Source organism: Pipistrellus hanaki (genome assembly GCF_964339955.1).
Source record: "Pipistrellus hanaki genome assembly, chromosome: 9".
In the NCBI taxonomy this organism is placed as follows: domain Eukaryota; kingdom Metazoa; phylum Chordata; class Mammalia; order Chiroptera; family Vespertilionidae; genus Pipistrellus; species Pipistrellus hanaki.
The window spans coordinates 70,513,206-70,532,232 of record NC_140511.1 but is presented as its reverse complement, the minus strand read 5'-3'; the positions used below and the strand labels follow the sequence as shown (position 1 = coordinate 70,532,232).

Below are 19,027 nucleotides of genomic sequence, written 5' to 3'. Positions count from 1 at the left end.
ACTAAATTCATCAGAAGTAACCACTTCATTGAAAAAAAAAAAGAAAGAAAGCTCAAATTGAATGGGTGCAAATGAAATGGGATATATGATAGCTCACACATGAGGGATCATACTTGGGCAGGGTTGAGAACTGATTGATATAGGGGTCTCCTCTACCATTCATGCTGATGTCTCCATTATGAGGCATGACATGGACTGAATTGTGTCCCCTTGACTTTAATATACTGAAGCTCTCACCCCCAATGTGAGAGTATTTAGAAATGAGGCCGGATCTCTCACAATGAGGTTAGTGCCTATATCAGAAGAGACACCAGAGCTTGTTCTTCAACTCTCCCTGCCATGTGAGAACACAGGTAGAAGGTATAAAAGCAAAGAAGATAATTCTCACCAGAGACTAAACATGTTTGCACCATGACTTTGAACTTCTAGCCTCCAGAATTGTGAGAAAATAAATTTCTGTTGTGCAAACCACCCAACTTATGGTATTCTGTTAAGACAGCCTGAGCAGATTGAAATAAGGCTGATGCACCTTGGTTTGAAAGCAGATACCAATTTGATTTACATATTTCCTTCATTCCCATGGGTCCCACAAACAAGATGTTTATTTCTTTTCCTAATAACCCCCCACCTTGGAACCAACCTATGACAAAGAGAATGAAATTATCATGCTTGATATCAATTTATCTGCTGCAGTAGAAAGGTTGTGGAGAAAAAAAAATTATAATTCTATTCTGAACCACCAAAAAACAAACAAACAAAAAAAATTGGTTGGAATCACCAATATTGCTACAAATAGTACATTTATCTTACTCTATTTGGAGAACCACAAACAAATGCAGATTCTCTTTCCTGGCAGATCCTGAGTTCAGATATCCTATGCCAGACTATGGACAGCAGGGACAGAAACACAGGAGAAAGGCATGCCTCAGCAAAGTTGTGTCTGGGCCCTTCTATCTCGCAGAGACTTTTTATTGGGTTCTGAGTAATAATCTACACTTACAAAACAGAAATATGCAAACTGACTGTCACATTGCAATGTCCACCAGCCAATCAGGAGTGGGTATGCAAATTAACCAAACAAAAAAATAGTGGCAGCTTCACACCCCAGCCACTCTGGGCCTATGCATAGCACATATGCAGGTGCAGAGTGGCTGGGCAAGGTAGGATGCCTACTATGTAGGGGAGGGCTGGGGGTGGAGGGAGCTACTAAGATGACTGTTTATAACATTATTTTGCCTTCCAGTAAATGTATAAATGATAAAATTGGTTCTCACAAACCCCTGGCAAGAGAAAAGATTCAAATATTTTCATTATTATCTTGTCCTTTAAGAACCAGGTGGAAATTAAATGAGTTTCTTTGTTTGTTTTTATGTATTTCATTTATTTTTTTTAAAGAAAGGGAGAGAGATAGAGAGCTAGAATCATTGATCAGCTGCCTCCTGCACACCCCCCACTGGGGATGTGCCCGAACCAAGGTACATGCCCTTGACCGGAATCGAACCTGGGACCTGTCAGTCCTCAGGCTGAGGCTCTATCCACTGAGCCAAACCCATTTTGGCTAAATGAGGTTTTGAAATAGGCTCCTCAAAGTTCCCTGAGCAGACATAACTGGTGCCACATTCTTCCTGCCCTCCTTCCCCCATTTACAGGTAACACAGATTAAAGCAATTATTGCTCATTAAAACAAACACAAGTTATTAAATATTAAATTCATATTTAAATGAAATTTATTATAAAATGTTATATACTATTAAAATGATTGTAAAACATGTTTATATTTAAAATATATTGTTATAAAATATATAAAGATTTAATATTATTAAAAGCATAGATTTAAAATATCAAAAACAACAGGTTAATCATCTGGATTGATATAATGTACCTGCTTTGGCATTATAACTAACAAATTTTAAAAACACTTTTTCAACTCTCAGACTCTGTTCTAGGCATTTGGAGATCTAACAGTTACTACCCTGTTTCCCTGAAAATATGACAGTGTCTTATATTAATTTTTTTCTCCCAAAGTTGTGCTAAGTCTTATTTTCAGGGGATGTCTTATTTTCAGGGAAACACGGGTACTACAAATCAAGAGAACATAGAATCATCATGTTTCATTAAAAAAAAAAACACACAAATAAAAAAAATTGAGGTCTCAAAATATTATTTGGACTTGGAAGGACCTAACGGACTCCTGCTACAATCCCAGTGAGCAATGAAGGCCAATCTCCTACATCAAAAGGCAAGTTAGTAACAATGAAGGTTGGAAACCATTTCTCTGTTTGCTATTAATTATTTTTCACACTAGCACAATATATTGAAAGAAAGAAAAAGATTTTTTGATTGGTGCATTTATTATTTATAAAATATTCATAAAGCTTTACCAAAAGTCATTTATCATATATGCCATGCATTCGCAGGATAAAAGTAAGTGATTGCATAAATGCTTCTTTGTTACAGAGATGGCTTAATAATGGATGCAAGCTAAATACTACATGAGGCTGTCTCTACTGTGCTGTCCTTCAGATGCCCTGAAGGTCATTGAAATGAACAAGGTTCTTGGAAATAAGAATCAAATGAAGCAGCCCTTTTGTGAAGCACAATACATTTGATTCTCAGTTCGTTCATCTAATATTGATATTTCATCTTGGGTGTTGTGGATTTGGGATTTGGACTGAGAAAGAAGCTCAACACACATGCAAAGAAAACTAAAAAAATAATTAACTAAATTAAAAAGGCTGGGCAACACAGCCTTGGATTCTGGAATTTGAATACACATACATCCCTTCTAACTATATATATCCTTATAACATAGATTATCTGATTAGAATGTAAAGCAGGGTCTCTCAAAATATTGGAACTTTTTTCTAAGTTTCTAGTAAGACTATTTATATATAAAATTATTGAAACAAAGGAAACAAACATAGACTTCATTTAGCTCAACCTCCATCCCATTCCTTTCCCTTACATAGAAGTACTTGTTAAACTACCAAGGCCCATTTATTTTTCCCATTATTGCAGACTGCCATTTTCATAAAATATTATAAAAATGAATTAGTAAAAGAATAAAACAGAAAACAAAGACATACAAAGTGCAAGACAACACGTTTTATTAGTAGATACAAAGAATATAACATTGTTCGGTCAAATTGCTGTAACAATTCTAAACACCTTCATTTAATTTCTGTACTTAGGTTTGTGGACTGATTTATTTTTGTTACTTCTTACCCAAGGATATTTTTTCCATTGATTTTTAGAGAGACTGAAAGGGAGGGGGAGAGACCGAGAGAAACACTGATGTGAGAGTAACACATAGATTGGTTGCTTCCCACACACGCCCCAACTGTGTTTGGGGATCCAGTCTACAACTGACTTATGTACCTTTGACTGGAATCAAACCCAAGACCCTTCAGTCCACAGGCTGATGCTCTATCCACTGAGCCAAACTGGCTAGGTCGAGGGACTGATCTTAAGTTCACAGAAGGTCACTGGTCTGTGGTCTGTACTTTGAATAAGGCATCTGTAGAATACCTCTCTGAACATATGTGGTTGCTGTTTTTAGTACCATATATTACCCTTACAGAGACAGGGGTCTTACTAAGGACAAAGAAAACGTGTTTTAGAAATCTACTTGTGAGAAAACAAGCCAGATTCTCATTGCATTATATGCCTATTTTATCCTTAATCTGAAAGTTCAAGACAATAAAAATTAAGACATGAAACATAAGTGAAAGTTATAGATATATAAAGGTATAAAATATAAGCATTTGAAGATTACCAGTACATGGTTGTATATTTAGAAAATACCAAAAATTCACTGAAAAAATAGAATTAAGGGAAACATTGGCATTTTGACCAATTAAATCGTGAAAAAACTCAATAGCTTTTACTTATATCAGCAACAAGCATTAAAACTATAATGGTGATTAAACCTGCCAGTGTGCATTCTTATTACATTTCATTTTGTTAGATTTAGCACATTGCTCAATTTGGTGAAGATATTTTTGGTTCTTAAATTTGTCATCCAACATATTCCATATTCACATTCATAGCCCTTTATTGACAACATTGGTAAGCATGTCTCTACAACTTCATTCCAGTATTGTATGTCCAAAAAATAAAAATGGAGCAATCTATAAAAGGAAGCATTATATATCTCTAAAATAGCACACTGAGGGGACAAGAGTCACATGACTATCTGGTTAGTTCTTTAATGATTCCACAGTGCTCTGGCTTCAGGGCATGTATTGCACTCCCAACCTTCCCCCAAATGCAGGTCTCCCATTACATACAGGTCAGTGAATTGGGCTATCAGGGCTTCACCACTGAGAGAAAAAGGATTCAATCTCACGCCTTAGGAAGGACAAAGCTTTGTATGAAAAAACGGATATTTTATAGTACTAATTATATTTGCCCTAAGGGCTGATTCATTATGTGGGAGCAGGTTAGAGAGGTATTAGGTACATCATAAATTCTGAAATTATATTACATGCTAATAATAAAATACATATGGGAGAAAGTTCTAGAATTGATTCTACACATTATTGGAGAAGCATTAAAGACTCTTAAAAATACTGCTTCATGTTCCCCTTTGCAGATCGATTTTTCCTAATAAGATAGAAATCCACTTTATATTTCTAGGATACCTTATCTTATAATACAACCCTTAAGTGGGAGAGGGATGTGTCTCATAGGTGTTAGAAAATAATAATAATACAATTTTAAAGGTTTGACTTTGTACTAAGACTGAAATTTGATTGTCAGTTCCAATATTTGCTATCTACCTGTACTAGGGAAAGTTTTACTCTCGGAGTTTTACCTCCCTCTGTACTAAAATAAGTGGAATAATATCTACTTCAGGAGTAAATGAGATTACTTACTGAAAAAAACTCCATGAATAGCCATTATTGTTATCTCATCCACCAACATGATCTTTATCATCATGCCTATCTCTACATACTTTCTCTCATCATAACCCTGGCTTCATAACCCCCACTAGCTGTCTGACCGGGATTAATCCCTTGGTTTTTCCCAACTTCTATTGCTTAACATTTTAAATAAAGGAATTGAGGTAGACTGGTTTGTATTTATAGTTGTTAGTATAAAAATTAGATCCTCTAAGAATCATGTACATTTAATCGTACCTAATTGATACAATTCACCTATGCACTTAGGAATTCACCTAGTTGTTTTTGTTTGTTTGTTTTAATGCCTACTCACCTGTTTAGGCAGGTATGACCTGAAATTTGATAAACTCTGAACTAGTTATTTTAAAGACATACTTCAGGCCCCAAATTTTGAACCCATGGTTATACAAAAGTAATCTTCACTATATTAAGTAAACAACTTTGTTAAGGTTTCCATGGCATTCTATGCTATGTAGTTACTATTGATGGTATTTTGTATCTAGTATAAATCATGCTGTATTTGCTTCTTCCATGGATACAGTAACATTCCTATTTATTACAAGGCTGAAGAACCATTTTTATTTCTTTGATGCCAAAAAACTGGCATATTGTGAAGATGATCAAAACTGTAGAAATTTCTAGCATTCAAGAGAGTAAAATGACCAAGAATTGGGAAACATATTCACACACTCGTGTACACATCTGTTCATTTTCTGTCTTAGAAGTAATATATTTTAGATTTGTAAACAAAAAATAATACTATAAAAATGACACAATTAATTAAATATACATCCAGTGCCAAAATGTCATAAAAGATTAGCTGCTTTTAAGAATTTACTGTGGAAAGGATACTGCAGTAGGAGATAAACCTGCTGGTATTTTTGTCATTTATCTGTGGGCTCCAATGAAACTAGAAATTCTATCTCCTTTGACAGTCTAATCTTTCTCAATGCATAGTGTTTCTAGAACTCTAAAATTGAATTGAGGGAGAAGATTATTTCCACCTATTTTCATTTTCTTGTGTTTAAATGGATTTTCAGATGGCTTTGGCTAATTGAAACAGCTGCTGAAAACTTGCTTGACATTTTAAATTCTTAATATTTTCAACCCTGAAGAAAATGTTTTGTCTCAGGAAATATCTCCTTTTGGAACCTGACCAGTCAACACATGAAAAATATATATTCAAAATCGTATTTGATCTATTCATCCATCTAGGTATTTATCAACTGGACACTGCCAAAGGGAACATTCCCAGTGGTCCCATTTTTATCCTTTTTGTAAGCTCTCTTGGCAATGGACATAAAGCACTTTTCTAGACCAGCACATAAAGTCTGCTCTATTGGTCCAAGAAGTTTGTTTATATAAAACTAGAGGACCAGTGCATGAATTCGTGCATGGGGGTAGGGGACCCCAGGAGGTTGGCCAGCAGGCCCTGAAGAGGGAGCTGGCCCTCAGCCTCCCTATGGAAGGGGCCACATCCATTGCCACCCACCCCTGTTCCCCATCTCATCCAGGGCTCAAAGGCTCCAGTGGGGTTAGGAGAGGAGGCAATGGTTGCCGGGCCAGGTGTGGAAAAAACATGCCTGATGCCAAGGGCAGTTGGCTCCTGGGGAAGGGAGAAGAGGAGGCATTTCTCATCTCCCTTCACCTCCTTCCCTTCCCATCACTCTGCCACCCCAGGGAAGGGAGATGATGGGAGTGAGACAAACCCTTGTGAAAAGGGTTAACTTTCAGTAGATCACAGCAAGGGATCTTATCTGCTGAGTATGAAACCCCAACCCAGAAGAAAGTCTCTACTAATGGTTTAGCACCAGGGCTGATGAGGGCCCGCCAGCCAACCAGGGGGAGGGGCCACAGGATATTGGCTGTGGGAGCACACTGACCACCAGGGGGCAGCTGCTGCATTGAGCATCTTCCCCCTGGTGGTCAGTGTGCATCATAACGACTGGTTGACTGGGTCATTCTGGTCTTTTGGTCTAGAATTTGTTTAGGCATATATATATATATATATATATAAACACACACACCATTGGAAACATATGAATAGCAGTAACATTTGAGAGTTGTTTGTTTTTCTTGTTTTGGAATTTCTAATTTAAAATTTTTGATGTTTTAAATATAATTTAATGTAATATCAATAAAAATTCCCAGAAGTTATTTATGTTTACTAACTGATATTGTACTCATTATAAAAGAACAAGTGCCTCTCCCTTAATTCAATCAACTGTTCATACCTACTTAGTGATCAGAAAAAAATAAATTTATTCTTCAACATTTTAAGGGAGGATATAGGAATGAGAATGTGTTGTAAGAGTTGACTTAAATATTCCCCTAAAATATATTCCAAGAAAAGGGCAGATGGGTAAGTGAGACCATCAACTTTGCTACATATGTATATATTATGATTCTTCAGCATTTTTGTATTTTCCTTGTCAAATATACATGTGCAACATCACATCTAAATTATGCCAGGCTTTTGTTGTTGTTGTTGTTTTTTTTTTTTGTTTTTGTTTTTTTCTTTTTTTAACAAATTTTTTATCATAAAGATTTTCTATTGTGTTTTTAACTTCCAGATGTAAGATATAATTTGCTATAATCATTTATTACCTATTTCAAATCTCACTCAGCCTAGCATTAAGACATTTCTTCATTTAAGATGAAGTAAACTGACCAAGAGGCACAAAGCAATTTAATTCCCCAAGAAGAATATTCATTATTCTTGACTCTTTTATGGTTATTAGTTGTCTTGGGGTGGAAAGAGTCCTGTAGTTAAATGATTTCCAAAACAGTTAAAGGCTAAAGCATTGACTTACTCACAGGTTACTGCCTTACCAAATGGAATAAGCTAAGTATGTCCAAATGCTCATTGTTAAAGAGAAAGAGATGAGGTTGATAGCATCTATTCTCCAATACACTTAAAAATAAGTTCTGTTCAGAATAAAAAAGGTTGGAAGAAAGCATGATTGATTTTGACAGTTGATAGACTAGATAGAGAAACAACTGTGATATATGAAAAGAAATATACTGTGATTCATGTTTCTCTCTCCCAAGCTAATAGCCCCCATTTTGGTAAACGGCGATTTTATTCTTTCAAGAAACTTAGATGAAACAACAGCTAACAACAATCATGAAAAATTATCTTTCTCTTATATTTCCTGTCAAGTTCATGAGCAATCCTAGTCATCTCTATATTCAAAGCATATCAAGAGACATATTGAACTATAAAACTCAATATTGATTTTGAAGTATTCAAAATGAATTAATATTTAATTAGAAATAGCTAGAAAGTGATACAAAATTGTTAAAACCTACCATTCAGTATAACTCACTGGATTACACAAGAACTATTTTTCATTTTTCTGGAATAGCCATAAAATAGGAATGAAAGTAATTGACTACAGGGGATAAGAAAAGTATAAAAGCAACTTACATAGAAACAAAATTGAATTTCCAAAAAGTGCCAGAAACTTAATATATATGTACCTGTATCACCTCTGTCAACATTTAAAGTGAAGAAAAGGCCTGTAGTACTCGATAATAAAACTCTATGGATAATATTACAGTGTCAATAATAAACACAATAATATTAAGACAGCAATCGTCTTGTAAGAGCAAAACTAATTTAAGCATATATCAAAAGATAGATGTATGGCAATATTGTGTTGCCATTTATTATTCAGCACGTCTCCCAAACTATCACACTTAATCCTAACAATGCTATTTCTAATTCTTTATGTTACTGCCAAGTATATGATTATATGAGCTACTCTAGTACTTCCTCCTTTAACTACAACACTGATTTTTCAGCACTCTTGTAAATCACCACTGAAAGAAATAGAATATAAAAAAACATTTTAGAGTTGAGCCTAATGAATTTTCGCAATAAGTGAAATAGTTGGAAATCCAAATAACATAAAAATTTCAAATAACACTGAGTTGAAAATAGCAAACACCATTAGATGCTAATCGGTTTACCATCTGGTGATATATAACTGCATTTGATTTCCTTGAAATGGTAAATAAATTTTGATCAGTTATCATTTATCTTTATAGTCAAATCAAATTTCTATTATTTTGAGTTATCCAAATTTGATGTTAAAAATAACAGGTTTAGAAAGTTTTAGAAAATAATTCATTTTCAAGTTCCAAGGGTTTATAAATGAAAAGCAGTGAAGAAAAAAATAAACTCATGTAGAATTCAACACTTTTTCCTCCCCTTCATTTTAGCAATCAATGATCCAGGGACTATGGAGGCAAGGGAAAGCTAACTGTATAACACAGAACTTAGTCACATGTCTTAAATGAGAGCTTTAGGGCATCACATCAACCAGATGTATATAGGAGAAAGGTGAAAGTGTGGTGGGGAAAACGAAGTGAGGGGACAGTGGGAGAACACATTTCATTGACTTGCCTATTCTGTCCTGGGCTAGTTAGCCCAGTGCATGTCTACACTACCAACTCAATATTAAGTGAAAGAGAGAAGATCAAGAATAAGGAGATTTTGGAGGATTATTGAGAGTTCCCTGATATTTCCCCCATGACACCCATGGGGGATGACACACACTTTAGAAATGTAAGACTAAGACTAAATAATCCTTGTTCTTTCATCCCTTTCTAGCACTAGTATTAATTACTTGGCCAGGTGGATAAAGTGATTTTGTTTGCCATTTGGCTAGCAGGGTTTATTCTAGAATTATCGCTTTCTCAAAAAGATAGTCATAAGAACAAAAAATGGATCAATAGTTGGCGAGGGCTACACAAGATAAATTTTGGCTCAATGAAGTCATTCTTCATGTTACAGTTGGTGGTAAAGGATTCATAACTCTGCATTTGTCTATATAATTGCATACTATAAAAGTGATTTTTACTATGTGCAAATAAAACATTAGTCAAGATACTGAACTCAACATGGAATGCAGATTATGATGACTACATCTAACTGTATTAAAATTGGCGGCATAACCTCAGTGAAGAGAATGGGGAAGAAAGGAGCTGACCTAAGTAACTTTGGAAGATAGTCTGTTGAGTGAATCAATAAAGTTGAAGATAAAATGGAATAAACACTGTACTTTAGTTGGTGAATGTTTATCATAGGTATCTGAGTTAGCAATTCAGAAAGTGCTTTTCATTGTATAACCAGGGTTAAATAAATTAATGCATACATTGTGAATGAGAGCTAGGTTTCTAAAAAAAAAAAAAAAAGGAAATAAACATTTTTGGAATTAATAAAAAAATGAATACCCATGATAACACTCCATGCCACAATTTAAGCAAAGCTGATTAAGGTGGTTTTGAACAGAAACAAGATATATCTCTGCCTCTAGTCTCAAATTGCCTCTGCTGTCACTCTTCTATTTTCCTCTTTTCTTGGGAGCAATCTCCTGACTCAGTGTCTCCAAGGAAGAACTAGCATTTTGAAATTACTCCAATAATGCTTAACCTCAGTTGCCTGAGCAAGAAAGGCTGCAGAATAGATTCCAATAGAAGAGGGAGTTTTCTCATAATTTTACAGTACTGCCAAAAAATAGCCAACCCATGTGGAGCTGGTGAAGAGAGAATGTGGATTCCAGAACTGCATTTCCATGTTCTCAAGTCAGGACCCTCTATTCATCTGCTTAATTACTGAGCACATCTGGACAAGTGACTTTGGTTGAGATCTTCTTCAGTGAGTCTGAACCCATATTATTTATAATAATGAACAATTTCCCATTCTCTATTTTCCATTTCCATTAGTTGTGAAATAATTGCAATACTCTTCTCATGCAATGATTTTTGTTGTTATTTATCCCGGTGTAGCTTTGTTACAGCAATAGACAAACCTAAAAGATTTTAAACATTTTAAATATTCTTGTTTGAGTGAACATCAGACTAGTTAATGAAAATTCTAATCAACTAGAAATTCAATTTATACATATTTCTCTGTGTTTAGGTTGCCTGGTAAGTCACATGACCTTATCAGCTTTAATAAAAATGATGATAGATCACGTTCACATTCGAAGGCAAGAGCTGAATTGGCTGAATGTAAAAGAGACACATTCTGAGACAAATATTTAGAAAATGATTTTCCCTATTGATATCCTAACTAAAGTTAATGCTTGTAATTGCAAACTGGGAGTTAATTTTCTTTTAATAGCTGATACTTCATTTCTCTGCTCAATATGATTGTCAGAATAAAGTCATAATCCAAAATGTCTGGAAATAAAGACCATTTTCTGTGTCCTCCAACTGTATTATGAAAGTATTTCCGTTCTTCTTTGTGCTCAGATTTCAAAAAAGAGATTACTGCAAAATGAATTATAAAGTACCTAAATTGGTTCCAACAATCGCATCCCTATTCTGGCAAATTCAGTAAATGTGTTTTATCTCTCCACTGAGATGTTTTCATTAAAATGAAAAACCTGATGAAATGTCTCCTTATTAGGTCTATTATTCATCCCCTATGCCTTCCCTACCTTTAAAATAGTAACCAAAAGGGCGCAGTGAAGATCCAATTGCCATTTCGCATTATACCATCATGCTAATCATAGGCAGTGGATTGCAGAGGCTTGGCCCGCTTACTATGCACAAGCCTTGATGGAGCCTTTCTGGCATGTGTGTTTTAGGATTATTTCAAGCTTTCAACTAACCAATGAGAAGGAAATAAAGTTTTAAAATCTCCATGAAACATTAATTAACCCAACCTTTATTTGTATGCATTTTGGCATGTTGTGCCACCACAGAAAACGATGTCAGCTTGCGTATTTTTTCAAAAGGCATTTTCCACTTAACTGCCCATTTATGAACCTAAGGCTGTGCATTGCATCTGGCCACCATACATGCTAGGATGCCTTTCTGCTTTGGCTAAGAACTTCTTGGAATGAAAAACAAAAACAAAACAAAAAATAAACATACAAGTACAGAGTTTAAATTGATGGTGAAATCTATAGCTATGACCCTCCATGTCACAAATGTGCACATGCAAGCTCACGATAGTCTTATATTACTTATCATTTTAATTTCATGATTTTATGTTGCTATAATACATTTTATATTGTAACATTATGTTATATTGCTATGTACTTATTTTATGTTTTTTTTATATTTCAGTAGACTAAAGTGTAGGAACAAAAAACATTTTTTATCTTTTCTTTCTGTGGTAAATATTTGTTATATTGAGTTTCAAACCTCCATTTTATACAGAAACCTTTATTCTAAACTATGTGGGAGCTATCCCTTCCTCTATATTAAAACTTTGGTTTAAAGAGAACTTCATAAAGGCTGTAAGGTGTGAATTCTTAAAATCCTGTGGCAATGTAAGCAGTCTAGCAATCAATCTGTTTCTGAAACAAGTTGGATGTACAGTTACATGGAAGTTCTTTTTCCTAAATTATTTATAGATTTGTAGCCCATTACAAAGCCTTACCTCTTTCCTTCATGCTAAAATTATAAATTTGCAAGAATTAGATATGTTTTAATATGCCATGTTGGACAAGAGAGAGAGTTAGCCATATTTCCTTATTAAAAACACACACACACTCACACACACAAAACACTTAAAATATTTTCATCGATTTTTAGAGAAAAAGGAAGGGAGAGTGAGAGAGTGAAACATTAATCAACTGCCTCCTGCATGCCCCCTATCTGGGATAGAGCCTGAAACCCGGCCATGTGCCCTTATAAGAATCAAGCCATGCCGAAACCGGTTTGGCTCAGCGGTAGAGCGTTGGTCTGCAGACTGAAAGGTCCCAGGTTCAATTCTGGTCAAGGGCATGTACATTGGTTGCGGGCACATCCCCGGTGGGGGGTGTGCAAGAGGCAGCTGGTCGATGTTTCTCTCTCATCGACGTTTCTAGCTCTCTATCTCTCTCCCTTCTTCTCTGTAAAAAATCAATAAAATATATTTAAAAAAAAAAGAATCAAGCCATAATCTTTCAGTGCATGGGATAACAAACAACCAACTCAGTCACACTGGTCACCTCTCTTTCTTGCCAAAATATGCATATTAGAACCTATATAATCCCTGCACAGCATTTTATATTTTTATCATGAAATTATAGGTACGGCTTTGAAATTAACTACAAATGTGTACCTTGTGTGAAGTTTGTATGTAGTGTGAGAAACTATGTCCCTGAGAAAACACATGAAGGGCTATGTATTTCCTACAGGGCATGGGAAAGTGGGGTGAGATAACACTCTTGCACAAGTCTGTGATTACAGGTCTCATCTAAATTACAGGAAAACCATCAGATATAAAGATAAGAGGGTTTATAATTATTGATTTATACTCTTCTGTATTATATTACTAACTTACCCTTACAATAAGAACAATAAAAAGGATAGTTCTATGATTTATGATTTTTTTTTTTTTTGGTAAGAAAAACAAAGTGATTTTAAGTTTTAGGCTCTTTTTTAAAAAAATGTATTCCATAGCCTTAGCTGTGTTTGCTCAGTGGTTGGAACGTTGGCCCTCAGACTAAAGGGTCTCGGGTTCTATTCCTGGTCAAGGTCATGTACCTCGGTCGCAGGTTCCCCAGCCCCAGTAGGGACTGTGGAAGGCAGCCAATCAATCTGTCCGTTTCATGTCAATTTCTCTCCCTCTCTCTCTCTCTCTCTTTCTCTCTCTCTTCTTCATCCCCTCCCTCTCTCAAGAAATCAATGGAAAAAAATATCCTCCAGTGAGGATTAAAAAACAAAATGGATTTCATAAATTCATGAAACCTAAAGTGCGTGTGACCCTGCTATTTCTGAGACAGAGTTCTTTTTTTTAAATATATTTCCAGGGAAATAAAAATTGATTATTAAATGCATTTAAAAACAAATCTAAATAACTGTTGTTTTTATAATCACTTATGTTTTAAATATTAACCTTTGTATCATTGTATCGAATCCCAGACAACTTGGTGATAGGAGCATAGGGTGAACAACCCCTTCTCTTCCAGCTATGTCACTTCAAAAGCAATTTCTCAGCTCTGTTTCCTTCTGAGAGAAAGCGCTCCATATCCCAAATTGGTTTGGAATGAAGGGATATCAAAGAAGATGCATAAAGCCTTTGAATGCTCATGTCCTAATGCTGTCACTGAAAATCACCATTTCATGTCTGTAGTGGGTTGGGCTCTGATTCTAGAGAAGCAATGTTCTCAGCCCCAAATGCTATACATTGCTGAAGGGCAGTTATTAAGTAGCAGTTCAATGTTGCACATGGAGGAAATTTTTAATCTGGCTGTAAAACAAGTAATTTCTTCTGAGATAGGGCCATGTGTAATTAGGGTCTTCAACAGGGAACACATTATTTTGGATCATCATTTGCTACTTTCAATAGATTCTGAGATGCAGGCACTGAAGGTTATCATCACAGTGCAGGGAAGAAGATGGAATTATTATGTAGCTTAAACAGAGCACAAAAAGGCAAGGGTTGCTAATCGGATCCTTCACATTGAATTCCATTGTCCTCACTTGAGTAACCTTTCAGCCTAAGGCCCATTGGCCCAAAAACAAAGCACAGACTAAATCATTTCCACCCATGGTCTGCTTACCAAGAAAACCACATGATGCTTCCAAATACTCAGCAGCCAGCTGCCTTAGAAATGCCCAACTGTCATGAAATTTTCACGGAAATGGAGAAACTAATGCGCTATGCCAAGGAGGAATTTAAATGACAAGACTGTCTTTCTCTAAGCCAATGAATAAGACACTCAAACAACACTTCCCCCTAAACTAAATCACTTTCCTGAAAACTTGTCTCATAGCCTCATGGGTCATCCAGGTGTATTTGTATAACTGCCACCTGTCCACAGCTGTCTCATTCAGGGTAGTTCACTACATTGCACAGTCATGGCCCTTTTCTCAGGCTCACTTTTCTCCATTGATCAGTCCGTGGACAGGTATTTGACCCAAGAGATTTTTCCTAGAAGTTAAAGTGAAAAAAAAATGGGTGATCTTTCTCTGAAGCTGGAACTCTATGTTCAGAGACTTTGCACAACCATATTTCTCTTCAAGTATATTAGAGAAAAGGAGGAAATTTGTTTTCAAATAAGAGAACAACATAGAATGATGAACAAGAACAGACCCAGAGATAAGGAGCTATGGATCAGACTGTTGGACCTCAAAGGGAGGGTGGGGATAAAAGGGAGAGATCAACCAAAGGACTTACGTGCACACATGGTCAAAGACAATAGGGGGGTGAGGGCATGAGTGAAGGGGGTGGGGGATTGGAATGGGGGGTTGAGGACAAATATGTGATACCTTAATCAATAAAGAAGTTTAAAAAAAGACAAAAATAAAGCAAATGCACAACTACAAGGAGAGATTAAAGATGAAATGAGCTCTATTATTCATAAAAATCTCTAGTTAAACTTGCATTGAATTGCAAACAATATAATCCTGAGTCTAAAGGCTATATACAAGTTTCAATTTGTCAAAACACATTATGAAAGCATTATCCTCCCCCCCCATCCACCTGTTCTTATCTGAGTTTGAGTTGTGTTCATATACATGTAACTACAAGACTTTTGACGAATATAGCCACATTTTAACAACTATCACATATTCTCCTTCTCTTATAAAAAAATGGAATCTAGACTAGACTTAAATCACATAGAAATGCAAAAATCTTAAAAAATAATTATAAGAAAAAAAGGGGCCAAACAATCTGTGTGACAGGTATTAATTTACACCATAATATATACAATTGCTGCTTCAGTTCACTTGTCTGAATATCCATAGACTGAAAAAGTACATGTTTTCATAAACTCTTTCCCCCAGTAATACACAGGCATACAAGATTGTCACCAAATATCTGGCCAGGAGAATAGCCTCATATCCTCAGAAATCAGGACATGCAAGTCACTCAAATGAAGCCATGTGATATACCATTCAAACCAAGGGTCAGCTGATTGTGTATAACCTATGCTCCACATCTGGCCTGCCACCTGCTTTGTGTAAGTAAAATTTTTATGGGAACATAGAATGCCTATTTGTTTGTTATTGCATTTGGCTGCATTAGCACCACAATGACAGAATTGGGCAGTTGCCACAGAGAAGGTATGGGCCACAACACCTAAAATATCTACTCTCTATTCCTTCACAGAAAAAGCTTACTGGCCCCTGATTCAGATCAATCCCATGTAGCTAAGTCAAGATTGAACAAGGTGTAGCTCACCTTCTACTTTGTGCCCCAAACAGATATTACTAATGGAGCATGATACTCTTTCAAATTAGGCAAAGGCATGGCTGCAAATTCTTAAATGGTATTCTTGTAAGACGCTAATAATAAGTCACCACTGCAAATAAAATATCTTTGTGCATCTTGGACTAAGACATTTCATCGATTTGTGTTTCCAGATTCTCTACTTTTCAACAAATGTTTCATATTATCTATACTCAGTGTATATATCCACTTTCATATGTAAAAGATACATTAGTATAATGAATAAGGACAGGTGATGTATAGCTGTTTAAACTACTATCTGATTTGGTTCAAGTAACTTTTATAACTTAAACAAACAAACAAACAAAATGAAAAGCCATTTCTAAATTCCCAGTAGGTGGCCTATCTTTGAAGAAAACAACACTACCACCACCACCACCACCACCACCCTCCTCCCCCCCCCCCCCCCCGCCAAAGTAAAGAAATAAAACACAAAGAAGGATACGAGAGAGAGACAAAATACAAATATATTACTTTGGACTGTGGACAAAAAAAAGGGGCCACGGTGTAAACCTGAGAAGCTCAATGGAGACCTGAAGCCTTACTAACTCAGAGACCTAAAGTGATCACTTAGACTTGAAATAAAAATGTCCTAACAAAAAGTAATCATGGCAGGCAATCATGTTCTAGTCTAGTATCTTATTTGACAAAGGTCAATCTTTATCTTAACTGAGGCTGTCTATTGGCATCTAAATGAACATACCTTTGGATGGTCAGAGTAATTCCCTTTTTGAGACCCATCAGGGCATAATCTCTCAGCAGAACAGGAGACCACAGAACTTATCATTGTTATCTTGTTCTCCTGCATATCAGCTCTATGAGCTGAAAATGTTAGTTGATAACTATTCTATATCCAGGAAATGAGGAAAGGAAAGGCCAAATATTATAGGTATGTCATTTGGGCACCTTTGCCAGAAACTTAGAGCTTTACATTCCCCAGGGGTCTAACAGAGGGGAGACAGACACATGCCCAGCAATGTTGGGGGGGACTTGTCATGGTGCTTACTGTCAGTCACACCTGCAAACAAATCATTGACCAGAATAGGTGTGGCCACAGCAAAGGCACAAAATTTGAGATATTTAATTCCCTAAACAAAGGTGTTTGTATTTTTGACTTCTCTTTTCGTATTGCCCTTGACTTAATCCCTGGTTTGCAGGTCTCTCATGCCCTTACTTCCTGGCATTCACCCATTGCCATGTGGACCCCCACACACAATGGACTAATGGACTGTAATTAGCCTAATGTTGAACATGGAAGTGAAACTCTGGACACTGGCTTTGCTTTTAGCTCTACTGAACCCCCAACTACACTTCTTTTAGGACTGGATTAGGGAAATGGGATTTTGGAAACACAGAGATGTAATTTCATACCAACAAACATCACTCATTCTGCCACGTGAGTCTCAGAAAATTTGTCATAAATATTCCACTGCCAGCACTCAGTGGGGAAAGAAAGGAACACCTCAACTTCCTTGATAACAACAGGAAACCAAAACAGAAAAACACAGACTAGTTACCTGGGGAACCCATCCAGTGATTAGAGGATTGAAACTTTCAATCCAACAGTTCACTTCTGGGGAGGGGAGAACAGATAAAAATTGAGTTCAATCTCCAATACCAACAATGCTTAACTAGAGACTCAAAGGACAGGGTTCCAAGAGCTTTCTTTTTGGTGGACACAAGTATATGTAAACAGAGTGACATTTGGAGAGGGCATGGAAGCTCTATACACTTTCCTCCTACTCTTTCCTATACACCTCTCCCATCTGGATGTTCCTGGATTATGTATTCTTATATTAAACAACCAATGATCCAGTAAATAAAATATGTCTCTGAGCCCCTCTAGCAAATGAATTGAAACCAAGGAGAAAGTCTTTGGAACTGAGCTCAGACCCATATCACTTGTTGGTCAGAAGCACAGGTGACAATCAGGACTTAAGTTTGGCATCTGAAGTTCAGGTGGAGGGAGCAGTCTTGTAGGACCGAGCCATTAACCATGGGATATGATGCTATTTCTGAGTGGATAGCGTTAAAATTGAGTTGTACTGCAGGACACCCACCTGGTATCCAAAAATTGCTTGGTGGTGTGAAGAACTGCCTTTACCTACCCCTCTCCCCACAGGCACACACACATGTTCACATACACACATGCATCATCATTAGGTGCTGAATATTGGTAATTTGTAGGGTTAATTTAAATGCATGATTAGGAACACAACTACTTTACCTGAGAAGTGAAAGCTATTAGAGATCATAAGATAATTACATTTTGTTAAATATGGGTTTAGAAAAACAGTAATTTAAAAAAAATCTATTGGATGAAATATGGAGATTTAGTCTATTAAATTATCTGGTGAGACTGTAGCAGTAAGCAACAAATAAAAGGATGAAAGGCAAAGACTATAAATGAATCCCTGACAATTTGGACAGAAGCATATGGTCTGATCTTTATATAGAACAGACAGATCAATAACAGAGCAGGCCAACTTTTCTGGTTGAAAGCCCAAGATAATTCAACTTTAAAAGAAAAAGAATATAGTGAGAGATGTGTTATTTATCTCTTTTTTTCCCATTTTTCTTTCTAAATACAACTACAGTGAACTTCCTCTTCTTCTAACCCAGAGAAAGAAATATACAAAAGTTATTTCCTTTAAACAACTTAAAAAGGCCAGAAAATCATATAACATTAAATCTACAAAGTTGGATAAAAGGAGGTAAAACATTAGGTGTTAATGATGTCCTTGGTTGCAAAGTTTCACAAAAATCATGTCCATTCTTTTTTTTTTTTAATATATTTTTAAAACATTTTTTAAAATTGATTTTTTATAGAGAGGAAGAGAAAGGGATATAGAGTTAAAAACATCAATGAGAGAGAAACATAGATCAGCTACCTCTTGCACACCCTCTACTGGGGATGTGCTTGCAACCAAGGTACATG

The 19,027-nt window shown here is 36.0% G+C and overlaps 1 protein-coding gene across 3 annotated transcripts in view; it reads right to left on the bottom strand.

Annotated features, from left to right (window-relative positions):
- Positions 1-19,027, bottom strand: part of LRRC4C (leucine rich repeat containing 4C) — a 907,789-nt gene that overhangs the window by 471,860 nt on the left and 416,902 nt on the right. The window lies entirely within an intron of this gene.